Here is a 17,834-nt window from a genome sequence, read left to right on the forward strand (position 1 = left end):
AGCAACACACACGTTGTTAAGTGGATGGTATCTGTTTTGGCTTGATCACATTCATCACATCAATGAAGACTGGACAACTGAAGATGTTCCGGACAGTGAATTTGCATCCTTCAAATTCAAAATTAAGATGTTGTATGTTGTCACTGACAATTGGAAGATAATGGCTGATAGCCATGACTCTGAAGGCTAACTGTTTGGAGAAACATTAGAAAAGCTCACTTGGATGTAAAGAGGTTTGTGGTACCTTTGTGGATCACATCCAAGCATTCCAGTCCCAACTGGATCATGGAAAATCTCATTCCTGATGAAGGGCTTATGCCCGAAAAATCGATTCTCCTGCTCTTCAGATGCTGCCTGACCTGCTCTGCGTTTCCAGCACCACACTCTCAACTCTGGATGAAAACAGGGCCCAGAGTAAACAGAAGCCACTGAATCGAGCACCTTCTCAGCTCATTGTCTCCTCTGTAGCAATTGTAGGAGAGAGTGCTATGCCAGAATGGGGCTCCTGAGCGAAATCAGGTGCTGCTTAACACAGAGTTAACCACCATCAAGGAAGTCAGTGTCTTACCAAAAACAAAAGCAAGGTTACCTTTGTGGATCCCCCCAAGATTCCAGTCCCAACTGGATCATGGAAAACATCTTTACTGTTTATGGGAGCTTGTTGTACACAAAATGATTGATAAACTTGCATGACCACAGACAGACATCATTGAATCAAGCAGGCTATTAGTAAGCTGGAGAGGGTTCAGAAACGTTCGAACAGGGTGTTGCCGTGAATGGAGGGTTTGAGTTATAAGGAGATGCTGGACAGGCTGGGATGTTTTTCACTGGAGTGTAGGAGGTTGAGGGGTAACCTTACTGATGTTTATAAAATCATGAGGGACATAGATAAGGTCTATGGCTCTCATGATGAGGGTCTTTGACCCAAGATGGGAGAGTTTAAACTAAGGGGTATATTTTTAAGGTGAGAGGAGAAAGATTTAAAAAGGACATGAGGGGCAACTTTTTATGTAGAGAATGGTGCGTGTGTGGAAATGAACTACCGGAGGACGTAGGATGCAGGTACAGTTACTAAACTTAAAAGACATTTGGATAAGTTCATGAATGAGAAATGTTTGGAGGGATGTGGGCCAAGCACAAGCAGGTGGGACAAGTTTAGTTTGAGAATATGTTTGGTGTGGACTATTTGGACTCAAGGGTCTGTTTCCATGCTGTATGACTCTAATACCCTATGACACCATATAGTGGCTGAGGATGAAAAAGATGCTTTACAATTAATGTTGTATTGGGATGTCCTCAGGACGAAAAAGCTGCTAATTCATGGTACCTCAACTGGGACATCCAGAGAATATGAAATGTGATATAAAAGTACAAGTCACTTCCGGACCTCCTAAGAATACAAAAATTGACATATCAACACAAGTCAGATTTAGGTATCAGGAAGATGTGAAAGATAGGGATTAGGAGTAACAATAGGTCATTCAGCCTTCCGATCTGCTCTACCATTCAATAAGATGACGTGAAAATGCAAGTCACTTCCTGAGAATATAAAAAAAAATATAGATGCATGTTGTTCTGTGGAATCTTGAGGACATAAAAGTTACTATAACATAAGGCACTATTGACAGCGTAAGGATACAATAGATAATATATAGGCGCAATTCAATTTAGGGAGCCCTTCGGATGTAAATATTATTACATAAATTTACATCTGTTCGGGACATCTGAGAATGTTAAAGATAATATATTTAAGTTAGTTTGGGGCATCTTGAGGATACAAAAGATAATATATAGATGCAAATCAGTTTAGGGAGGCATGAGGATGTGAAAGTTGCTACATAAAGTTAGGTTAGTTTGGGATATCGTGAAAATATGAAAGAAGCAATTCATTTTGTAAAGCAACTTAATGATTAGATTCCCAATAGTGTGGAAACAGGCCATTTGGCCCAACCAGTCCACACCAACCCTCTGAAGAATAACCCACCCAGACCCATTCCCCTCTGACTAATGCACCTGACACTTTAGGCAATTTAGCTTGGCCAATCCACGTGACCTGCACCTCTTTGCACTATGCGAGGAAACCGAGGCAGACCTGGGAATATGTGCAAACTCCACACAGACCATTGCCTCAGGCTGGAATTGAACTCAGGTCTCTAGTGCTGTGAGGTAGCAGTGCTAACCACCATGCCACCCAAATGATGTAGATATTTATCATTTAAATTCAGCTGACTTTGGTGTTTCTTCGGGATCTGGGAAACACCGAAACTTTTCAGGGAAGTAAAGGATGGGAAAGGCGATATATGAATACAGAAGCGTCCTTTACCCTCCCTCTCCTTGACGGACAGTGACGTCAGCGACGCGTTTGACCATTGGCTGGCGCCCGACCAATCAGAGCCGAGTTGCTAGCACGCCGCGTTTATTTTTAGGACCGGGGTGGGGGCGGGGTCACGTCGCGGCGCTGCACCCCCTCTCCCTGCCGTCGTACGTGCCATCCTTCCGCCCCACGTTTTTTTCGAGGGAAAGTAGACCCCGGACAGGAACGGAAGGCTGAAGTAGTTCCAGAGGGTTGTCGGAGGGGCTGTTCACGGTGGGTGAGCTGATATAAGTGCGCCAGGGAGCAAGGGGCGAAAGTTTGGGCAGAGGCTGCTCGGGGCTGACAGGCGGCGGCGGTACCACCAGCAGCAGCAGGACCCGGGTTCGAATCCCACAGCGGCAAGTAAGCCTTCTCCATCTTTAAAATAAAATATTTTAATTAACAATAAAAACCTTGATTCAATCAAATTGCGCCCCTTTCTTTCCTTTCCCCCCCCCCGAAAAATATTAAATGGCCCCTTTATATGTTGGGGGGGGGTGAAGCTGGGAATTTATCCCTTTTACATTCTTGGGGGCTCCCACTATTGTTAATTTTATGGCAGAGTAGTTTAATTATTTCTATTTCTGTCGATGGGTCTTAAAGAAAGCAGGCCTTTTAAACTGGAAATAATATTCGTACGTGAAGGAGACGGGGAGGGTAAGAAAATGCTGAGGTTAAAATGTAAAGTTGTTATTTTTTTTTAATCTTGCCCACCCCTTTTTCCCTTCGAAACATCCTATTGATGAGAGCACCCTTTTAAAAATGATCTCAGCTGGTCTCTGTGAGGTTTATTTGATGACCTTAAGTTATTTTTTTGGGGGGGGTGGGGGGTTGGTGGAAAGAAGGGTCGTGTTATTTTTCTGTTTAATTTTACCAAAAAAATGTCCCTATGTGAGGGTTTTCTAAATCCAATTGTTGTTTTTTTTTTAATCAGCGGGTTAGATATTTTTTTAAAAAAACATACGTGACCTTAAGTTATTTTTTTGGGGGGGGTGGGGGGTTGGTGGAAAGAAGGGTCGTGTTATTTTTCTGTTTAATTTTACCAAACAAATGTCCCTATGTGAGGGTTTTCTAAATCCAATTGTTTTTTTTTTAATCAGCGGGTTAGAGATTTTTTTAAAAAAACATACGTGGTGAGGCTCCCCACTTTTTTTTTTAAAAAAAGAATTTCAAAATATGCATGCAGTATTTGGGACGATTGTTGACGTGTTCAGTCAGTAATTTCAAAGCCAAGTCGGGGTATTTTTTTTTTGGTGGGGAGGCAAAAAAAAAGGATTAAATTCTCTTAAAAGTCGCGGGGGAAATCGTTGTTGTTTACCCCCTTCATCGCATTTAGAGGTGACTTTAGAGGTTACCCCCAGCACTGAACAAATAATTTAATCAAACGGTGTTGGATTTAGGTTAGGTTTAAGGGGATTTCGAAAGGTTAAAGTCCTTGGGTTGGACCTTTCATTAAAGTTGGAAAGATTTTGCTGAACACAAAATGTTGTTTTCTCTCATTTTTAACTGGTTGGGGGGGGGAAAAGTGCCTGAAAGGTTCTGAAGGTTTTTATTTCGTTTTGCCCCTCTCTTTCCCCCACCGTCCCCTCCCAGTCCGGTTTGGATTTAAATGGAATTTGAGAGAGAGAGAGAGGGGTGGAGGGAAGGGAAGGGGGATGGGGCTCAGGGACATTTAATGTTGAGCAATAGGGAGGAGGATGCGCGATTGCGCCTGCGCTGCGGGCGGGCGGCCGCCTCCACCGGGCTCAGTGCGCATGCTTGCTGCTGGCCAGCCCTGCTCTGCATTCTGGGACCTGTAGTTCATGCCACGCCCCCATCCCCACAGCACTGATGGTGGGGTGGACTACAATTCCCATGCTGCATCGCCAGCGAGGCGCCACCACAGCCCCACACCCCACCCCCAAACCTTGCAGTATTGCCTCCAGCCTGTAGGGCTCCTTATTTGGCTGCTTTCAGCTTGGGTTATATGTCAAGAAAACAGACGCCCAGCACAGCTGGGTTGAGTGCAGTTATATTTTTTTCAGATGCAGTCACTTTTCCTTAACACTATTAGCCTTAATCTACAATAGAGATTGTCTAGGGTTGGTGCATTGCTGTAGTCGTGCCCTTTTCTGCTCCTTTTTATAACTTTCCTTGAAAGGAATTGGCAATTACCACTCCAGGTTACCATGTTTTAGAGTCCATCTGCAGGATGGATAGGTCACCAATCTACAGATGGTAGTATCATTGGGGATTTGAAACCATGTGTTTCAGGGAGCTGAATGCAGTGCATCCTGCCACCAAGAAATATTTTTTCAGCTTCTTCCTCAACTCTACATGTTCCTTTTTTTGCGAGCAAGTGACAACTGATTGTTTCTGCAAGGTAATCATCGATGAGGAAGGTTGCCTGGCACATTTGATCTTGCTTTCGTCCCAAAGGACCCCATTGAGTAGACATAGAAATGGGTAGAGATGGAAATGTGTTGCTTGAAAAGCGCAGCAGGTCAGGCAGCATCTAGGGAACAGGAGAATCGACGTTTCGGGCATTAGCCCTTCTTCAGGAATGAGGAAACATTCCTGAAGAAGGGCTAATGCCCGAAACGTCGATTCTCCTGTTCCCTAGATGCTGCCTGACCTGCGCTTTTCCAGCAACACATTTCCATCTCTGATCTCCAGCATCTGCAGACCTCACTTTCTCCTCATAGAAATGGGTAGACCTATGACGATTAAATTTAGTGTGGTGAAATGAGGCATGTGGACTGAAAATGGGAGGCTTTGTAAATTAACAGTTTACAAGGCGTACAGGAATGAAGGGGAGAAATGGTGTAGTGATGCCACTGAACAAATAACCCAGGTTAATGTGCTAGGAACAGTGATTCAAATTCTGCTGGTGGGATGTAAGCCCTATTTATAAATTCAGAAATTGAAAACTAGCAATATTGACCATGTAATTGTCATTCTTTTAAACACGGTTGAAACTTTATTGCTGGAACAGCACAGCAGGTCAGGCAGCATCCAGGGAACAGGAGATTCGACGTTTCGGGCACAGGCCCTTCTTCAGGAATGTGCCCGAAACGTCGAATCTCCTGTTCCCTGGATGCTGCCTGACCTGCTGTGCTGTTCCAGCAATAAAGTTTCAACTTTGATCTCCAGCATCTGCAGACCTCACTTTCTTCCCATTCTTTTAAACACGTCTGGTTCACTGCTGTTCTTCAGTTATGGAAAGATGATTCCTTTCACTTATTTGGTCTGTGATTTCAGACCTGCGGCAACGTGATTGACACTTAACTGCCATCTGAAATGGCCCAGCAAGCCACTCAGTTCAAGGGCAATTAGGGATGGGTGAATAAATGATGTCCCCATCTGAAGAAAGTATGGAAACAAGATTTGAGCATTCATATACTAAGTCTTAGGGTAAGTTAGCAATGCTGTTCATTTCTTCACAGAAAAATGTTGCAGCATTGGCTTTATAAATAAATGCAAGAAAGCAATGCTAATCTTTATGAACCCTATACTAGTGTTGATCAATTCTGGGCACCATACTTCCAAGACTGAAAGTGCTGATGAGGACAACACTTTGCGTGAACCAGTGATGAAGTAAACAGAAGTAGTAGATCTAAATGCTTGGTAAAATAAGAGACATTTGAAAACAATGGTTACAGGGCAGAGGTGAAAGAATAGAAAATCCAATCTAATTACTTTTCCAAGGGGTTAGTACAGAAATATTTGACTGACAGCCTGCAAATGATTTTAGAAAGCTGTAACCAATTGTTAATACATTATTTCAGAGTTTGCTTTGCACTGCTCCAGCTGGCAATCTGATCTATATGTTGATCAGTGTCGGGGAAGAAATATTTCGAGTGACACAGTGGACTTGGACATTGTCCTTCATGCTGATGATGTGATGTCCCCTTAGAGGTTGGAATTAGGTATGCTGTTTAATGCCCCAACGCTAATGGGAATCTATCAAAAATTGGGACAGATGGAATTGTCTCTGCTCTCCCTGGAGTTAAAGGCCAGGTACTGTATATGCTGTGGAAAGATAGAATGAAGCATTTAAAGCAATAAAGTAGCCATGATATTACTGAATGAAGGAGCATGTTTGAGGAGCTGAAAGGTCCTCTACTCCTAATTTGTATGATTGTATCTTCCAATCTCCTTGACCTTTTTCCCCATTTGGCCAATTTCTGTAATGGCCATGCTTTGTCTCTGGTTAGTGATTTGTGGAGTAATGCACCTGAGGGGTGGACAGAAACCGTTCCAAATGCTCTATTACTTTTGACTTTCAGGTGATTAACATCTTGACATCCCAATCAATCTAGACTGGTTTCATAACCTGAGCAATGTACAAAACCACTGCACAGCTATAATCTTTTTTTATATTAACTCTGATCAGTTAGCTTTGGAGCTCATCCATCTCTCTTGATTTTGCAACTGTTCAATGTATTTGAAACAGGAATTCATGTTAGTCTGTTCCAGTCTTCCTCTCCTGTGTTGAGTCTGAGCTGGATAACTTCCAATGGCAAGGCAGTATGTGTGTGGTGGCAACTCGTGACAGTGAAAAGCCTTTCAACTGGAAATGATCCTGCACTTGTCTGTCCACGTGCCCACTTTCCAGCTGTGGCTGCTGGTCAGGTGCACGAACCTTCTCTCCCTTCCAGCCTGGCCTATTGTGTGGCATGCTTCCCACCCCACAGCTGATAACTGTACACAGATCAGGGAAAGAATGGTCTGAATGACTGAGCTCCAGTCAGGGCAGTGTCTTTACCCATTGGATCGTGGGCAGAATGCTTGTTGCACAGTTCTTGGTTGTGCAGCCTCCCAATTCTGAGGTACTGTCTGTTCTGCAGCCTTGGCTTTGGAGATTGGCCTCAATCTGAGGATGTGGCACCCTGCAGCCATTGATCCATATTGTCATGACTCCCAGCAACGATGCTGTGAATTTCTAAAAATTTTATTAATGCAATTCCCTCTGCCTTTGTTTATTATGCTGGAGGGACACGGTCCTGAAACGTAGGTTCATAAACCCCTTTACTCTTCCCCCACAGTTGCATACTTAAACTTGGATCATTCAGCCCAGCTGCTCAATATTGGTGCTATACTCCAAATGAACCACTTTCCATTCCAACCCACCATCTCTCTTCCCCATTAGTGTATTGTTTAATCCTTCCTTCCGGCATGCATTTAGTTTTCTCTTTTACGGCTTTCGTGCAGTTTACCTCAACTCCTGGACATGTTAGTAAGTCCCACATTTATATTTTGTGATTAAAGAAGTATCTCCTGATTCCCTATTGACATAGCTCATTATTTTGTATTTATTGTTCCTAGCTTTGCTCTTGGTCGCAAGTGGCAACATCTCTACATCCGTTGGTATGTTTGCCCATGCCCAAAATGGGCAAGAGGATAAACCACCTGGGATTACATCAAGAAACTCTGTACAATTACTTTAAATCTGTGAGGCCTGTGATAAGAAGTGGTCTAGATGTCTCACTAATTTTCCTCCAATCTTTTCCCTTTTCTGGAACATTTTCATGGGCTTCTGTGCTTTTCCTCATCAGCTCGAGAGCTGCCATGATCGGATTCTGTTGAATCATTACGTTGAGCCCACTTCTATACCACTGACATCAGCACTTGTCTGGTGTCTGGGGAGGTTGAATTCTCTAACCTCAGCACACTTCAAGTTTCTTGTAATAGTGATGATTAACTTGATGTGGGATTGAAAACTGGGCCTTCCTTTGTCTCTGATCTAGCTACTGATGGGATAGCTAGATAATTGGGTGAATATTAAAATAAAATAGGCAGGTGTTATAAAATGTTTTGGCTATATTATAGATTTCAAAATTGATGTAACTTTGGGGTGGAATTGTCATGCAGGCAGAACACAAAACAAAATCTAGGAGGGAGATAGTGTTCATATTTGGATTCTTGCAGTGTATGTTTTTCACAGCAGTGTAATTAAAACAATATTGTATCAAACCAGTGAAATAACATAGGAGCTCACACCAAGTATTGTCTGCCTATTTCTGTGCAGCCACTATTGTACTGAAAACTTCACTTCACTCGTGCTCCTACATATTATAGCTTTTTATATTTGTATCATTGCTCATACAAAGAAAACATCTGGTATCAAAAGGAGCAAATATGGTGAAATTTGTGCTGAGACAATTGGAGGAATCGCAATCAACTTAAAGGGAATATCAATGATCACTATGGATCCATTTTTCTTATAGGCAGGCTGGAAGAGCACAGCAAGCCAGGCAGCATTAGGAGGTGGAGAACAGTGTTTGGGGTGTGACCCTTCAGGACTGAAGAAAGGTTACACCTGAAACATTGACCCTGAAACATTGACATCTCCACCTCATGATGCTGCCTGGCTTGCTGTGTTCTTGCAGTCTCCTGTTTGTCTACCTTGGATTCCAGCATCTGTAGTTTTTTCTATCTTTAAGTATTTTTGATTTGGCAAGGCTGAGATATACAAAATGCATTTAAGGTTGAACTGGGGAAATGAGGCTAACCTTTATTAAGCTAGGTTTGTGAGGACTTAGTGGAGGCCATTTATGGTCATTGTAAGAGTCATAGTCATACAGCATGGAAATCGACCCTTAGGTCCATCTAAACCATGCCAACCATCTTTCCAAACCAAACAAGTCCCACCTACCTGTGTTGGGCCCATTATCCTTCCAAAGCTTTCCTATCCATGTACTTATCCAAATGTCTCTTAAATGTAGGAACTGTACCTGCATCCACTTCCTCTGGCAGTTCATTCCACATTTTGTGTGCACAGTTGGGGGTAAGAAAAGTTGCTCCTCATATCCTTTTTAAATCTTTCTCCTCTCCTTAAAATCTGACCCTTAAATTTGGACTCCACACCCTAGGAAAAAGGCCTTTGCTATTCACCTTATCCACACCCCTCATGAATTTATAAACCTCTGTCAATCCTCAATCTCCTATTCTCCTGTGAACAGGTTCCCAGTCTATCCAGCATATTTTAATAATTCAACTTCTATTCCTGGCAATATCCTGGTAAATCTTTCTTTCTGAATCATCTCCAATTTAATAACATTCTGCACAGTTTTCCAAAAGATATCTCCCTAGTGTCCTGTACAACATGAACATGATGTCCCAACTCCGTCTCAGTAGCCGAAGCGGTGTAGGCAAACTTGCTAAATGCATTTTTAACAACTTTGTCTATCTGTACTGCAAATTTCCAGGAACTATGCACCTGAACCCCTACGGGTCTCTGTTCTACAATGCTGCCCAGGGTCTTACTATTAATTGTATAAGTTCTGCCTTGTTTGTCTTGCCAATAAGCAATACTTCACATTTATCCAAAATATACTCTGCCGACCATTCTTCAGCCCATTGATCCACTTGGTCAAGATCCCTTTGTAATCTTAGATAACCTCACTGTTTGCTATACCATTAATTTTAATGTCATCTGTAAATTTACTAACCGTATACCTCCTGTATACTCGCAATCATTATATAAAAGTGGAGCTAGTACTGATCTTTGTGGAACACCATTGGTCACATGTTTCCAGCTCAAAAAACAACCCTCCACCACTAACCACACTGTCCTACTTCAAAGCCAATTTTGTATCCAATTGGTGAACTCTCCCTAAATTCCATGTGATCTAACTTTACCAATTAGTTTACCATGCAGAACCTTAGAGGCTTTACTAATTCAACTAAGTACCATCTACTATTCTGCCCTCAATCTTATTGGTTACTTCCTTAAAACACTCCAAGTTTGAGACACTAGTTCTCTCTCAAAATCATGTTGATTATCCCTCATCATTCCTTGCTTCTCCAAATTGCATGTAAATATTAAATTTCCGAATTGCTAACAATTTACCCACCACCAACGTCTGACTCTCAGGAATAAATTCCTAGGTTTCTCCTTGCAGCGTTTCTTAAATATAGACACAACCTTAGCCACCTCAGGCACCTTGCCAGCAGTTGTGGATGATAGAAATATTTCTGCTCTGAGTCCTGCATTTGTTTCCCAACTTCCCACAATGTCCTGGGATGCACTTGATCAGGTCCTGGAGGTTTATCCACTTTTTTGATTTCTAAGACCTCCAGCACTTGCTGTTCAGTAATGAATTGTTTTCATAACATAAATAATTATTTGAGTTCTCTGGTCTCCATTTCTTTCTCCACAGTTAAAACTGACACAAAATATTCATTTAACTGTCTTTGTTCTCCTGAGGTTCAACAAAGATTATCTCGTTGATCTTTAAGATGCCTGACTCTCTCTTTGCTATTTTGTTCTTAATGTACTTGTGGAATCTATTTGGAGTATCCTTAATCTCATCAGCCAAGACCATCTCGTATCCTGTCTTTGTCTTCCTGATTTCTCTCTTAAGAATGCCCCTGTAGTCTTTATACTCAAGAGATTCATTCGATCCCAGTTATCTATCTCTAATGATGATTTATTAGTCAGATGTACAGACCCTCACATCCAACTCATCCATGCTGACCAGATTTCTTAAATTAATCTAGTGCCATTTGCCAGCACTTGACCCATATCCCTCAACCCTTCCTATTCATATACCCATCCAGATGCCTTTTAAATGCTGTAATCGTGCCAGACTCCTCCACTTCCTCTGGCAGCTCATTCCATACATGCATAACCCTCTGCGGGAAAGAGTTGCCCCTGAGGTCTCTCTTATATCTCCCCCTCTGATCCCAAACTTGTGTTCTCTAGTCCTGGAGTCTCCCACCCCAGGGAAAATACCTTGTCTATTTACCCTATCCATGCCCCTCATGATTTTATAAAGTTCTATAAGGTTACCCCTCAGCCTCCACTTGGGGAAAACAACCACTGAGTATTCTGCGTCACCCTATAGCTCAAATCCTCCAACCCTGACAACATCCTTGTAAATCTTTTCTGAACTCTTTCAAATGTCACAACATCCTTTTGATAGGAAGGAAACCAGAATTGCACACAATATTCCAACAGTGGCCGAATCAATGTCCTGTGCAGCTGCAACGTGACCTCCCAACTCCTGTACTCAATGCTCTGACCGTTAAAGAAAAACATACCAAACACCGCCTTCACTATCCTATCTACCTGTGACTCCATTTTCAAGGAGCTATGAACCTGCACTCCAAGGTCTCTTTAGATTAGATTAGACACTCTCTAGGACCTTATCGTTAAGTGTGTAAGTTCTGCTCTGACTTGCATATTCTTGACTAAAGCTCTATTCTTATTTATCAATTGCTCCCTAGCCTTACCAGTCTTACCTTTCACTCTAGCAGGGACATAATGCCTCTGAATGCTCGTTACCACACATCTTGACCCACTTGTCAGTCATCCCTTCACCTGCGAACAGGCCACTCCAATCAATTTTTGAAAGAGCTTGTCTCATGCCATTAACATTTCCTTACTCAAATTAACAACTTCAACTTTTATGGAAGGCTTATCCTTTTCCATGACTATTTTAAAGCTAGAATTATGATCACTAGTCCCAAAGTGTTCCCCCACTGACACCTCAGGCACTTGCCCTGCCTTATTTCCCAAGAGAAGGTCAAGTTTTGCTCCTTTTCTAGAAGGAACATGTACATAGAAAGTTTTCTTGAACACTTTTTTTAACAAATTCTTCACCATCTAAACTCAACACTCTGGCTGTGTAAGTCCATGTTTGGAAAATTAAAATCCCCCACTAGGACAACCTTTATTATTCTTATACCTAAGATTTCTCTCCATATTTGCTGCTCCATTTCACTCTAACTATTGAGGGGCCTCTATTACACTCCTGCCAAAGTGCTCATCCCTTTCTTATGTCTAACTTCAACCCATATTTTCACTGAATGATCCCTCAGAAATGTCCTCTAATTACAGTGATGTTTTCCGTAATCAAAAATGCCACATTCCTCTCTTTCCCCCCCCCCCCCGTTTCCTTCTGTCATAGAAATGTACAGCATGGAAGCAGACCCTTCCTGCCAATAACATCTAAAACCTTGACCTGCTAGTCTTGTCCTTCCCTCAGTCAAGTTTCTGTGATAGCTATGACGTCCCAGTCCCATGTTCCGATATATGCCCTGAATATATCAGGCTTCCTAGTAAGACCCCTTGCATTGAAATAAATGCAATTTAATTCTTCAGTTACTTTGTTCTCTGGTTCTTGTCTGTCTTTTCTAACTAAGTTGCTCTTTCCTGCTTCAGAACCCCCAGCCCCCGGCAATAGTTTAAAGGCTCCTGCAATACAACTAGTAAATCTCCCAGCCTGGATATTAGTCACTTTCCAGCTTAGGTGAAACCCATACCTTTTGAACATGTCTTTTCTCCCCCAGAGATGATCCAAAATCTGAATCCCTGTACATTGCATCACCTCTTTAGCCATTATCTGGCCTATCCTTTTATCCCTTCCCTCATTGGAACTTGGCACTGAAGAAGGGCTTATGCCCGAAACGTCGATTCTCCTGTTCCTTGGATGCTGCCTGACCTGCGCTTTTCCAGCAACACATTTTCAACTGGGAGTTAAACCACAGATTACTACTTTAGAGGTTGGTTTTTTTAGCCTTCCACCTAACGCTGCCACCCACTTCTACGCACAAGCACACACCAGCGACATCTCTCCCTCACTTGATGTGCGTCAAATGCTTTGAGATGTCCTTAACACTAGCACCAGGAAAGCAGCATACTGTCTAGATTCACACTTACTGCTGTTGAATCCTCCTGCCTCTACCCCTGAATGAAGAGTCCCCTATAACAATTTTAAATCTTGACAAACCCCATTAATACGAGACTTTTCTTAGTGCCCAAGATCTAACTGCCTCTTCTATTTTCATCTGAGACGAGCCCTTCAAAAGTACCCAAAATGGAATATCTGCTTGAGGGGAATAGTCACAGGAGACTTTTTTTGACTTTCCTGACAGTCACCCATCTATCTAACTGATCCTGCTGTGTAATCCCTTCTCTAAATGTACTAGTCATCGGTGTCTCTTGAATGCCCTCAGTGACAATAAGCCGAAAAAGAAGCTCAATAGCATCTTTTTAAAATAAACTACCCTTCCTTGTCTACAGATTTTAATGTTAATCATGCAAAAGATTTTTAAAAATTCAACATATGAGCATATGTTTAAAATAGAGCACTTAGCTGAAACAAAGTTGCCACCTCCTCAAGTCTTCCAACTGTCCACTTTCAATCTCTGGATTAACATAAATCTTTCTCCAGGGCTTGCCACAAGCTTTTACGTAAAATAATGAGATGTAGGAGAAGGTTTGCAGCTCAGGTTGTGGATCAGCTTGCGGTTTGTTCTCTGATGCTTCGTCACCTCACTACATAACGTCATTGAGGCTCCAGTGAAGTGTTGGTGTTCTGTCCCGTGTGCTGTTTGTCTTGGCGTATGGTGGGTGGTATCCATTCTGGTTCTGTTCCTGAGGTTGGTAAATGGGGTCCAAATCTTTGTTTGTTGTGATTTAAATGCCAGACCTTTAGGAATTCCTGTGCATGCCTTTGGCCTGTCCCAGGATGGATGCTGTGTCCCAGTCAAACTGGTGCTCCTTTTTGTCTGTGTATGGATACGAGTGATAGTGATCGTGTCTTTTGGTGGCTACATTCCTGCTAGTTTACCCAATGTAATGTTTGTTGCAGTTCTTACAGGGTATTTTGTATATTGCGTTCATTCTACTGGGTGTGGGCAAACATGGGGCACCCCACAGACCCATTGTCTCTCTTCCTGGCATAGACTAGCAAAGGAACTGCAACAAGCACTAAAACACCTGGTTAAAGTCTCAATCCATTCCATCCAGTCTACCCAGGAATTCCTTAACATCAAAGGCATCAAGATAGAGGACGACAAGGTCATGGTTCCCTTTGTGACAGCCCTATTCATAATATCAATCAACATCACCCTAGCCAAAGACACACTGGACTCACTGCTGGACAAACCAGGGATACAAACACCTGACAACACCACTCGATCAGCAAGGACAGCAAACTACTGAACCTGTGCCCTTCAACCTATTCCACCTTCAACAATAAGATGTACATACAAATCAATAGGATGCCTTTGGGATCACCAATGCCAGGACTTAGAACAAACAGTCCTTCCCATGATCTTGCCTAAACTTTGAGTCCAATATGTGGGTGACACTTTTGTCATCGTAAAATGTGACAAACCAGAAGAAACCCGCAAACACAAACAACATCCTCACCAAATTTACTGAAGAAGAGAATAATAAACTCCTCTTGCGCGTCACAGTAGAATGAAAAGCCAATGGACAACTGCAGACCAGCATTTCCAGGAAAGTCACATACACTGACCAGATACTCAACCATAGAAGCAACCATTCCAGCACCCACAAATGGAGCTGCATCAGGATACTATTTAAACCAGCCACAACACGCTGCAGTACCCGGGAGCTACGAAGAGAAACACCTATACAATGTATTCTGGAATAAGTTACCCAATAAGCTCAGCCTACTGATTCCAGCACAACAGACCTAAACAGGAAGACATAATATGGCTAGAGACTCTAGTCACCCTATCATACATCAAAGACATTTCCAAGGTAACCATCAGACTACCCTGGTCCCTTTGGCATCATGATAACCCACAAAACAACTATTGTACTAACTCTACTAATGAATTTGAAGGACCTTGTACCCACAGCCAGCAGAACGAATGTCATATACAAAACACCCAGCAAGGACTGCAACAACATTGTTTTGGGCAAACAGGCAGGAAGTTAGCCGCCAGGATACATGAGCACCAACTAGCCATTAAAAGACATGACCAGCTATTACTAGTATCATAAACAGATGAAGAGGGCCATCAGTTCAACTGGGACCATGTTTGGCCTGTCCCAGGATGGATGCAAAGACGTGTGGGGGAATTCCTAGGGGCCTGGTATTCAAACTAGAACTCCATTGATGTTTTTGGACTAAAGTTCTTAATTTTTTTTTTGAGTACAAATCTTGCACTTTTTAAATCTATAATACCCAGAAGCTATCCAAACGAAAGCCTGCAACTCTGAAGCAGCTGCAAGATCTATGCTGCTCTCGGTCCACCATTTTGTTTAGTCACCAGGCGGTTTAACTGATGGCCATTTCACCCAGCATCCCCACATTGTTTTAGGGACTTCAAACTACATAGTAGTAAGATGCAATAGAATTAAATTCCTCCACCTGAATACCACAAAATCCTGTAGTACAGAGGGAAGCCATTTAGCCCTTTGTGTTTTGCCCAGTGTTTGAAGCAGCTATCTAATTACACACTCTTTTTGTTTCCGTGCAATTTTCTCTCTAAATATTAACTCAAGTCTTCCAAGGTTACTGCTGAATCGATTTCCAACAGCCTTCCAAATACTGCATTCTAGATCATAACTGGGCTGCATAACTTTTTTTAAAATTAAAAAAATCCCTGTCTGGCTCTTTGCCAGTAATTTTCCTCAATGTATGTATTTATGGAATTTGTAAAGGGACTTCCTGTAATAGTCAAATACAACATTGCGTTAAATGCTCCTTTATTCAGTCTCCACTGGTTATTGATGTGTCTACCAATAGAACAAATTCTTCTTGTTTACTCATTTCAGAACCCTCTGTACTCCCCACTCTGGGTACTGATGAAAATTGCAATGTTTGCCCTGGATTTGCAGATTCTGTTCAAATATGGGCTCTCTTGGTTCAACCTACTGATGCGCATGAATTCATGCGTCTTCATGAATGAGATTGATCCACACGTGACTGTCATGTCACAGCTAGAGCATTGAGCTTTCTAGCAGTTTGTGGGTGCGTGTGCATTCCTAAAATGCTGACTGGCATGGGCTCTTAATGCAAAATAAATATGCCATAACATTGAAATTGCATGTTGCAAGCTGATAGCTTAGGGTAATTGTGATTTTTCAAACTATCAGTATCTACTGACTTAGCACTGTTCTCGTGGTACAGTCATCGAAGCTGTTTGATCAGCTTACAGCCTGTAATTCTCACAGGTAGCCATTCTATATATAGATTATCTGAATTGCTAGACCAGGTTCTAATAGCTCAGTGGCATCCATTATAATCTCTGGGTAATTGGTTATTTTATTTCAGAAAATAAATTTGCTTCTCAGTCACTGCTTTGTGTGTCTGGTTTAAAAAATCCAGCATTTTACATTCATAATCCCTTTTACTTACTACAAAGTAGTTACCACTTGGCTTTTCAATAGCAATCATAATAATTAATCTTCCAGTTCTATGGTGTAGTTGGAGAGAAGCATTTCCTCACTGCAAAATTTGCAGTTTAATGGTAGGTTTCAGTGCCTCCCTGATGATGGTAGCAGCTGTTCCTAGCAAGCCACTGATCATGCAAACAGATTTTCCCAACTATGGCTCCTGATCTAAGTTAACTGGTGCCTAGTAAGTAATGTTAGAACCACCACAGTTGGTTCATCTGGGAGGCAATAATCAGTAAAATTTCCTGATCATCGACATGGAGGAAATGAGGACTGCAAGTGTTGGGGATCAGAGTAGTGTGTTGCTGGGGAAGCACAGCAGGTCAGGCAGCATCCGAGCAGCAGGGGAATCTATGTTTCGGGCATAAGCCCTTCATCAGGAATGAGAATTGTGGACGGGCTGAGAGATAAATGGGAGAGGAGTGGGATTGGGGGAAGGTAGCTGAGAAAGTGGTAGGTGGTGATGGGTTGAGGCCTGCATGCCCTTGACTGGGGGGGGGGGTTGTTGAAGTATTCAGTCATGGGGCGGTAGGCTTGGTGGATGCGGGTGTCCGAGATGTTCTCTGTATGGTCATCCCTGATGAAGGGCTTCAATTCTTCTGCTTCGGACACTGCCTGACCTGCTGTGCTTTCCCAGCAACTCACACTCTAGGGCACACAGTGGCTCAGTGGTTAGCACGGCTGCTTCACAGCACCAGGGTCCCAGGTTCAATTCCAGCCTCGGGTGACACTGCAAACTCCACACAGACACATTCTCCCCGTGTCTGCCTGGGTTTCCTCCGGGTGCTTCAGTTTCTTCTCTCAGTCCAAAGATGTGTCGATTGGGTGAATTGGCCTTGCTAAATTGCCCATAGTGATATGTGCATTAGTTGGGTCTGGGTGGGTTACTGTTCGGAGGGTCAGTGTGGACTGGTTGGGCCAAAGGGCCTGTTTCCAGACTGTAGGGAATCTAATCTACTCTGCCAGTATTGAGCAAGGAGCTGATAGTGCTGGACATCACAACCAAAAGAGCAAATGTTCTATTGTCAAGGCTTCTGTCAACATCTTGGGCCAGGTAATAGTGCCAACCTGTGAAATAACACTCTGGAACACAGTTGCTGCTTTTAGGAATTGAAGAGGAAATGAGTTTTAATTTTGTTTTTTAATCCCTTTTGTACACGTTCAGCTATGTTACAAATATAACATTCTGCACCATCTGAAGAATATGAGCAGTGATGTGTAGCTACCCATTTAGAATAATTGGGGCAAATTCCAGGCCATTTTTGTACTGTGTGCTTTGTTTGGATGAAGTTTGGGGGATCAGGGAGCCAGTTAGTATATGTGGTGGCTTGAGGA

General features: G+C 42.6%; 1 protein-coding gene across 4 annotated transcripts in view; it reads left to right on the forward strand.

Annotated features, from left to right (window-relative positions):
* The first annotated feature begins 2,593 nt into the window (after nucleotides 1-2,593).
* LOC122542291 (protein Tob2-like) overlaps nucleotides 2,594-17,834 on the forward strand; it is a 33,780-nt gene continuing 18,539 nt past the window's right edge. For 3 of the 4 annotated variants that reach the window (XR_006309771.1, XR_006309772.1, XM_043679885.1), the window contains exon 1: nucleotides 2,594-2,716. The gene's annotated coding sequence lies outside the window, so the exon portion shown is untranslated. Of the gene's footprint in view, nucleotides 2,717-6,334; nucleotides 6,353-17,834 lie in introns of those variants that run through there. The other variant, XM_043679886.1, reaches the window with a different exon arrangement.

The sequence above is a fragment of the Chiloscyllium plagiosum genome, chromosome 39 (assembly GCF_004010195.1).
Source record: "Chiloscyllium plagiosum isolate BGI_BamShark_2017 chromosome 39, ASM401019v2, whole genome shotgun sequence".
Taxonomy (NCBI): Eukaryota; Metazoa; Chordata; class Chondrichthyes; order Orectolobiformes; family Hemiscylliidae; genus Chiloscyllium; species Chiloscyllium plagiosum.